Here is a 9,518-nt window from a genome sequence, read left to right as displayed (position 1 = left end):
TTCCAAGTTGCAAAGTCACCTTGTCTTCTATCTTGTCTCCTTGAGGGCCTGACCCTGTCTAACTGCCTATAATATTTCTATCTAACTTGGCTGCCTACAACATTGTCACACCCTTAAGGGCAAATATTTGTTTTGTTTTGAATAGTACCCATCACAGTGTGTACACTAAGAAGATAGCTGTTGAATGAATTAAAACAAAACAAAACAAAAATAATGAAGCTAGGTGTGGTATTGTATGCCTTTAATCCCAGCACTCTGGGAGGTTAAGGCAAGAAGATTTTGGGTTCAGACTGGGTAAATAGCAATTTAGCAAGACCCTGTCTCAAAATTTAAGAAAAATGTAAAATAAAATAAAAAGATCTGAGATATAGTTTAGCGCAAAGACCTTGGGTTCAGTCCTCATTAACACACACACACACACACACACACACACACACATAAAAAATGAAAAATCTGGAACTCTTTGAGTTCATGTCCATTACAAGAAAAGTAAATATATATTTCTCCAAACCAGAGTTTGTTAGTTCTAGAGTAGGACTCTTTTATTTATTTATTTTTGTGCTGGTGGTACTGGTGGTGCTGGTGCTGGTAGTGGTGGTGCTGGTGGTGGTGGTGGTGGTGTTTGTGCTGGTGGTGGTGTGGGGGATTGATCCAAGGCCTTTACAGTGAGTTACCTCCCCAGACGTTCTTTTATTTTCCATTTGAGACAGGGAGGCCTTCACTCAATTTCTAAGTTGGTTAGGCTGGGCTCTAATTATTTTCTCATAATAACTATTTTTTTGAAAACTTAGAAAATTTGGAAACATATAAATAGGAAATAAGGAACATCCATGGGTCTTTATCTGGAGTTAACTTCTATTATTATTTTGATATATTTCCTATATATTTCTAATAAAATGAAATCAAATAGTATATAACATTTTATCACTTAGATTTTTTTTCATTTTATATTACATATTTTATATTATGTGAATTTTTTTCCCTATACACTAAAATATCAAGACCATGGTCTCTAACTAGTTGCAGTGTTACCAGTTTGGTCCTATTTTATCTAGCCAATTTTGCCCTTATTGTTGGACATTGAGGTTGTTTCTGAAATTTTGCTCTTGTTGTTATAAATAGGTTTATTAATTTCCTTTTAAAAATCGATATCTAATTTTCAGATAGTAAAGTATACAAATCTTAAAGATTTCTTCTCAATGGGACCAATAGAAACTTACAGATAGAGGAAGCTTTAAGAACTAAGATGGTGGTTATTGGTTTCCACTAAGAACAGAAATCTGTGTATCTGGCCCTGAAATCCCTTTCTTCCCCCCTGTGGTACTGAGGATCAAGGCGCTTATGTTGTTGAGCGATATCTCCAGCCCTGGCCCTGAAATCTTGTAGCAGTATTAACATGCCTTAGGAGGAAGTGTTCCAAAAGATTTGTGAAATACTACTTGTCACTTTACCAATTCTGTGTTTCAATTTAATATCAGAAAGGCTTTTAGTTCTAAGAGAAGCTTCAGTGTAAATTAGAAGGGAAAGATACGCTGTGGTAGACATGAAGAATAGTTTAAAAAGAAGTTAAAAAAAAGTGCTTAATTATGCTTAAGTCTTTGGATAGCTATGAGAAATTTTTTTAAAAAATCTTGTACCAATTGTATATAATTTAAAAAATTGGTAACTCATGATTGTTGGACTTCATGCCTTTGATGAAAAATCCTGTCTATCAACAAAGAAGCTTAATTAAAAAATAGCTGCTCTTTGTCTCTCTCTCTGTCTCTCTGTCTCTCTCTTTTTCTCTATTTAGCACAGGATCTGTAGGGTCTCACTATACAGATTGGACTCATAGTGGTCCTCCTGTTTTCAGCCTCCCAAGTGCTGGGATTACAGGCATGCACCACCTTGCCCAGTCTCAGTCTCAGTCTCAGTCTCAATCTCGGTCTCGGTCTCGGTCTCGGTCTCGGTCTCGGTCTCGGTCTCGGTCTCAGTCTCGGTGCACGTTGGGGGTGGATCCAGTACGGCATGCTGGGGATCAAACCCTGGTCACTGTGCCTGCCTATGCAGGCACTTTAGTCCTCTGATCTGGCTGGCCCTTATTTTTGATTTTTTTTGTATTCCTAAATTTTCACTAGATATAGTGGAAAATTCTAGTCAATAAAAGAGTAAGGGGGCTGGGGAGATGGCTCAGTAGAATAAACACTTCCCTGGCAAGTGCAAGGGCCTGAGTTCAATTCCCAGTTCCGCCAAAATAAATAAAATAAAATAAAAGAGGAAGATGAAAAGTATTTAGAGCAGGGAATATAACACTGGATTTTTTTTACTTTTGTATGATTTTATAAGATTTAAAAATAAAATGTGAATACTTTTTCTTATATTTTACTATGTATGTTTTCAATAAATCCAGCAGTTATACCAGAAATTAAAGCAATAAATTGCCTGTTTTGTAACAAAATTTAAAAAAGAATTTGTCTATGTAGCTGTTTCTTAATTTTTCTTTCAGAATTGTAGAAGAATACCATGACTTATATACATTACAAAGAGGAAGGCTGGAGGCTGATATTAAACAGTTAATGGAAGAAAGAGATATCTGGAGCTCAGCCACATACGAATTGGCCCTAAAGGTTGGTTCACCTGAACTCATAACTCAGACTTCATTAGCTGAAGATTCATTGTATAATTTTTAATAATGTAGACAAAAATTGGAAAAAAAAGGAAGGCATTTAATTATTAATGGATAGTGTAGCTCTTGTGAGCCTAAATAGTGGAAGGTAAAAATTCTTTGTTTTCCTTTTTTTTCTTTTGAGTACCTACCTATATCACAACTAAAGGCTCTTTTTTCTCCCACTCAAACCTATAAAGCACAGAAAAGTACTCTTTTTGTTAGTGGTGTCTGGGAGCTTGTTAAAAATTTCAACTTAATTGATACTACTAATAAGCAAAAAGATATTTCTAGTTGTTTTTTTTTTTTGTTTTTTTTTTTTTGCGGAACCAGGGATTGAACTCAGGCCCTTGTGCTTGCCAGGGAAGCACTTATTCCACTGAGCCAGCTCACTGGCCCCCAATATTTCTAGGTTTTATTTAATATAAACATATTCGGATCATTGGCTGTCACACAGTACGTCTTTTACGTTGGTACACAGGTGTGAAATATGGCCGTCTGGAATGCAGTGGCTTTCAAGAACTACCAGCAAAATCCCACAGATTTCTGTATTTCTAAAATGATTAGCTGTTGGTTGTTTATTTAGATGTCTGGAATTTATAGGTATTAAAAGTAAATTATGGGCTGGAGAGATAGCTCTGCAGTCTAAGTGCCTGCCTGGCAAGCACAAGGACCTGGGCTCAATTCCCTGGTACCACATGCTGTGCCAGCCCTAGAACCTGGGCACGCTGTGCCAGCCACCAAAACTGGGCACAGTGGCACATGCCTGTAATCCCAGTGCTAGGTAGGCTGAGACAGGAGGATCACTACGAGTCTGAGTTGCATAGTGAGACCTTGTACCAATTAGATTAAAAGTGAATTATGACCCACATAGTTTACAAAATGTTCCAATTTGACTGGTTTCTTAGTGTAGTGGTGGCAGGTCACAGGGTCTTTGTGGAGTAGCCTGCATAACACACCTGCATTAGAGTTCTGTATTGAACCCTACTCTGTGTAGTAGCTTTTTAATGAAATGTAGAAAGTATCCCTATCAATGTGTAAAGATGCCCAAAGCTAGAGAGAAAGCTAACATACTCTATGTATGTAAGCTAACATACATAACATATCATTTACTTGGCAAAAGTAATTATTAGAAACCTAGAGCATCATGCGCACATGTTAGAGACATCCCCACTAGAGAGAAGGGACTTATTTATTACTTCATATTCACTCTTGTTCACTCATGAGCATGCAGCAGATATTTCTAGAAGTTATATGACATAGAATATTGGAACAGACTGAATATAGAAGCAAAGAAGAGAACCAAGCTTTTTTTAATTAATTAAGTTTATTGGTAGATTTTAGGTATGCATAATGATCACATTCATCATAGGAAATTTGTACCTGTATATGATATACCTTCATTCTTTTTTTTCCCCCAATTTCCTCGCCCTCCCATAAATCCAGCTCTATTCTTTTAAAGGACATTAAAGATCTTTGTAAAAATGTAGAAGATGGTACTCTACCACTTTTTGAAAAATATTATATTTCCATAAGGTACTATTTATGTTAACATAATGAGTTTATTAATATGTTAAATGAGTTACCAAAGAGGCATTTTAAATAATTTTAGTTTTGTTTTTTAGTGCACCAAATATCATTGGATATAATCTATATAACTAGAGATATAGGTCAGTGGCACAGCACATGACTGGCAGGCATAAGGTCCTGAATTTGACTCCCAGTACCAGGAAAGAGAGAGAGAGAGAGAGAGAGACAGACAGACAGACAGACAGACAGACAGAGAGAGTGAGAGACACAGACACACAGACACACAGACAGACAGATACACAGACAGACAGAGCTCTTTAAAGTCCTTAGTAGTTTTTAAGAGTGTTAAGGTGTTGTCTCTCCTTGCTGGGACAAAATTAAGGAGAACCAAAATTAAGGAAGGAAAGGTTTATTTAGTTCACAGTTTGTGGATGATTCAGTCTATACTTAGCTGGCTCCAAGGCAGACTGGCACATGATAGAGGGCAGCAGTTCATGGCAGCGGAAAAGAGCAAAACAGCAAGAGCAAAAGGGAGGAGTAGTGGCAACAAAGACAATAGGGAGCAAGTCTGTCTCCCTTACATTGCATTCAGGCTGCCCTAGGCTGGGTGTAGCACTCCCACCCACAATCCCAGCACTGGATCATGAATTAATCACAAACTCTGTAAGTTTACCCCATAACTGCATGAGTCTTTGGGGGTTCAACTAGACACAAACCATAACAGGTGTCTTGAGATCAAAGTGTTTAGAACATCTGCTTTGTACTCAATGAACTAGTTTGGTTCCCCTTGTTAGAGAAAGTGTGAATTTGTGATTCAAATTAGTTAATGATTTAAATAAGAAGTTTTGATTTGAGATAATTACTCAATGAAAACTTGATTTTGAAACAACTGTAATAAATTATAGTGGTTTGTTAATGTTTTTGGTTCCTGATTCCAGTACATGATTTTTACAGGTAATAGAAAAAAATGGAGTCATATTGGCTAAAAGGCTCTACCTCAATGAAAAAAGCTGGAATAGATATACTAAACATTTCATCACATTGCTGTCAAACAAGGTAAGGCACAACCCACATAAGTTATGAGAGAAAAGACTCTAACTATTGAGGGTTGAGACAATAAGGATTTGATTTTATAAATTTATAAATTTTTAAATATAGTTTTGTGTTTGTGCTTTATCATGGCCTGAATGAAAAAAATTTAAGAAAAGTGAGGGCCAGGGAGATGTCTCAGTAGAATGAGCGCTTCCCTGGCAAGCACAAGGGCCTGAGTTCAATCCCCGGTTCCGCCAAAAAAAAAAAAAAAAAAAAAAAGAATAATGCTTCTTAATTTTGTATATTGTTCTTCTATTGTAAATTAAAGCAATTTAAGTTTTATAATACTACAAAGTTATTCATAGTTCTGCTTATTCATACACTAAAATAAAAGTAAATAGCTATATTTATCGAAGTAGTTGTATCATTGATGTATTCTGTGTTATTTTATGAGAAATTAAATGAGTACAGGAGAGAGAAAAAGAGCTGGCATAGTGTGTTTCTACTCAGTCAAACCATTTACATCAATCATTTTCATTTAACTCTTAAAACAATTCTTTAAGAAATGCGCTGGTGTGCCAGGCATGGTGGCGCACATCTGTAATCCTAGCACTAGGAAGGCTGAGACAGGAGCATCATTGGCGAGTTAGAGGCCAGCCTGGGCTACAAAGTAAGCTTAAGGCCAGCCTGAACTACAAAGTGAGACTCTGTCTCAGAAAGACGAAATAAAAAAAAAAAAAAAAAAAAAAAAAAAAGGAAAAGAAAATTATGGTGATTTTCTTTTAAGAGTGATGAAAAATTAACTTCAAATAAAGTAAATTTTACTAAAAGTTATATAGCCAGTGAATCTGTAGGATTCATTTGGTTCTGTCTCATTTCATAATTCCTGTTCTTCCCAGTGAACTGTACTTGCCCCTGTGAAAGTCCTACAGAAAAATTAGGTTCACGTCAACAGGAAAAGCAATCTTGTCCCTGATACTGTGCTAATACTTTATGTACCATTGAAAACCTATCACCAAACTTTTTTAAGAAATCATGTCACTGATGTCTTAAAAGAGAAATGTTTTCTTTCTTTCAAGATTTATTTACTATGTATTTCTCTAGTTTTATATTATCACTCATACTTTCATGTATATGTTAAAAAAATACTTGCTATATAAATAAACAAGTTAATTTTATGCATTTTAGGACACTGCAGACCTTGCACTGTTGGAGAAATTAACACACAAATGGCAAAACCTAATGAACAAATTTAAACAGGATGTGGAACAGACTGAAGAGGGAACTAGGGAGAAATTGCAGATTGTTAAGAATGGCCTTATCAAATGGCAGGAGTTCTATGAAAATAAGTGAGTCCCTAAGAATCTTCTTTTCTTGATTATGTCATGTCTGAATAATTCTTTGCAATGTTCATTCTGTCTTTTTCTTTCCCCACATCCTTCCCTCCACCTTCTAATTACTTGAACATTGATTTTTATGGAGGTAACCAGAAGTTCTCCAGGAAAAATCTTGTTAAGGACCTTGAACACTCTGATAGTTTGTAGTGCTAATTATGTCTGTAGTAGCTCCTGACCACCCTGCTCAACTGTTGCTTCTTTAAGTCCAACCCTTTTATATCTTTTAAAAATAAAGTCAAATATTTCATTACTTTTGGAAAACTTGAGTATCAGGATCATCCTATCTGAAAATTCTACAGCACAGTGCATGTTCAGAAAGGGAGAATCAGTATGTAGCAATTATAGGGAAATGTATTTTGATTAAATATCATACTTTGAGGGCTGTTATTTGGATGGTTTGACTAAATGAATGAGTTGATGTTTCTCTCTTGTAGCTTTCAATGTAATTTCTTTGCTCTATAGTGTTAACATTTTAACTATGATAGGATGTGAGAGGGTTTTGGTTTTTTTTTTTTTTCTGAAAATGTTTATTTGGAGTTTTAGATGCTTCCCCTACCTGAATGTCCATATCTTTCTCAAGATTTGGGCAGTTATATGTTATTATTTCACTGAATAAATTTTATTAATTTAATCTTGATCTGAGCCCTTTTGGTATTCTACAGGTAATTAAATTTGGTTTTTAAAATTGCATCCAGAGTTCTTGCATTTTATCATAATTTGTTTTTTCTTTATTGTTGTCTAAGTGTAGTATTTTTTTACTTTGTCTTCAAATCCTCAGATTCTTTCTTCTGCTTGTTAAAACTTGTTTGTCAGGCTTTACATTGAATTATTTATTTGGTTTATTGGACTTTCTATTTTCAGACTTCTGTTTGGTTGTTTTTCAGAATCTAATTCTCTATGTATTCTTTCATATCCTGCGTCGCCTTCCTTTTTTCATCCTAATGTATATTTATATCTTTGAGTCTTTGATCATTTTTGACTATTCTTCATGTGATATTTTGTCTATCTATGCAGCTAGTGTGGAGGTATTATATTTTGCAAGTGTCATATTGTGTTCTTTTCATGTTTCTTGTGTTCTGTGTTGAGATTTGCACATCTCTTGGGATGGATATATCCTCCACTTTTACAGGAGTGGGTTTTTAAGAAGCAGCCTTCTCTGACAGTGTCCTTGGAGACTGAGTTTATTGTAAAGTGTTCTCACTGTATTTCCAAGTGGATTTCATAGTAAGGTTTCCTTGTTACTTTTTTCCTGGTACTTAAAAAATATTTTGACACATATGCACTGGCCACACTTTTACTGTAGGTTTCACAAAGTGGGGTCCTTCTTTTGGCTCAGAAAATTGTATTGTAGACCATGAACTGTATGTGTTACATTCTCTATGATTACTCCTCTAGTCTTGTCAACAATATACATCCTAAAAGGCATAAGTGACCTACACTGAGCTCCTGTGTACTTAGTCTTTGTGTTGTTTCTCTCTGAAGTTATTCTATTGGTGGATGCCCAAGAGCAGACTCCCTTTATCTCCAGGCTGTGGCCACTTGAGGCCTAGTTATCAGCTAGGGATTTTTATGTACCCTGTTCTTTGAATTAATATGCTGACCAAAGTTTGAGTGGAGTTGGGTTGTGCTTGGGGTAAGGTTTTATCTGTGTTGGATTTGTACCTCAGCATCAGGGTAAAAACTGTGTACTGTACTATGACGTCCATGACCTTAACAACAACCACTATGGAGTGGTAGGAGCTGATGAAAGTAGAAACTCAAGTTTTAAAAGATAGTAAAAATTTAGTTAATTAAGGAAGAAGACAATATGGGGAGAGAAACAAAAAGAAAAATTAGAGTGTTTGAAAAGAAAGAAAGCAAAATAAAGGTAGAAAGTGAAGACAGGAAAAAAAAAAAAAGACATCCTGGTACAAGTGTGCAGTCTCAGTCATCCAGAGGGCCAAGGCCAGAATGAATAACATAAGGTAAAAAAGAAAAGCAGAAGGATTGGGGAGGCAGTTCAGTGGCTCAGTAGCCCTGGGTTCTATTCCTAGCACCATATACACACATATGGCTACTCCTTGTGCCTACTCACAACCAAAGGCAAAGATGAAAATAAAATATATGTAAGTGAATCAGTAAAAATTTGGAAAAAGTGGAGTAGAAAAATAAAAAGTAGAAAATAAAGAGTAAAATAATCTGAGTATTAGAAGGAAAGTGTAGCAAATAAGGAATAAATTACAGAAACAGTATTAAAGAAAAACTACTACTTATGGCCAGGAGAGTATTGTTAACTCTGCCACTCTGTACTCTGGCCCGTGTTTTCTTGGGCTGTGCAACCCTTAGGAGTGGCATCTGGCATTGCATCTGCCTCGTTTTGTGCCTGGCTGCCAGTTAAAGGGGCTTGAGGCGCATGTTGGTTGGAGTGACTTGCAGCTTCCTGCTCACCACAGGCAAGGTTATACGGAACAGGACACTTCTTTGATGGAGTTTTCTCTGGAAGGATTAGTTCTGTGGACTTCCATGGGCAGAGTACTGCTGTGAAGCTCTTCTTGAGCTTCCAGTGTTATCTAAAATCTAAGTTGTGGGGGGCAGAACATTATGGACAGTCCTGTGCAATTCACTACAATGGTTCAGTCTCTATGTGGCTCAGTCCTCATATGCTGTCACATATGTCTCTTAGGTTTCAGACCCTTTCCCACCAGCCACCAGAGTGGCCAGTCACAAAGGACTAGGGAGCTCTGCTCTTTCCTTTGGTACCCACTGGAATCTCACTGAGAGAGGAAACCACCTCTTGGGGTAAAACTGGGCAACGATGGGTTAACTGTATCGCAAGGCTCCCTGAGGAAATGGCTGGTTGGAACTTTTGTCATGTACAAGAACAGCTTTGACTTGATGTCAGTAAGGGATAGCAGACTTGCAAAGCTCTGGCAGAA

At 36.5% G+C, this 9,518-nt stretch overlaps 1 protein-coding gene across 1 annotated transcript in view; it reads left to right on the top strand.

The window, feature by feature from the left end:
• Axdnd1 (axonemal dynein light chain domain containing 1) overlaps positions 1 to 9,518 on the top strand; it is a 145,506-nt gene that overhangs the window by 43,814 nt on the left and 92,174 nt on the right. The window lies entirely within an intron of this gene.

The sequence above is a fragment of the Octodon degus genome, unplaced genomic scaffold (genome assembly GCF_000260255.1).
Source record: "Octodon degus isolate 3935 unplaced genomic scaffold, OctDeg1.0 scaffold00176, whole genome shotgun sequence".
NCBI classification, from domain to species: Eukaryota; Metazoa; Chordata; class Mammalia; order Rodentia; family Octodontidae; genus Octodon; species Octodon degus.
The sequence above is the reverse complement of the archived record's forward strand: the minus strand, read 5'-3'. Positions and strand labels throughout refer to the sequence as shown.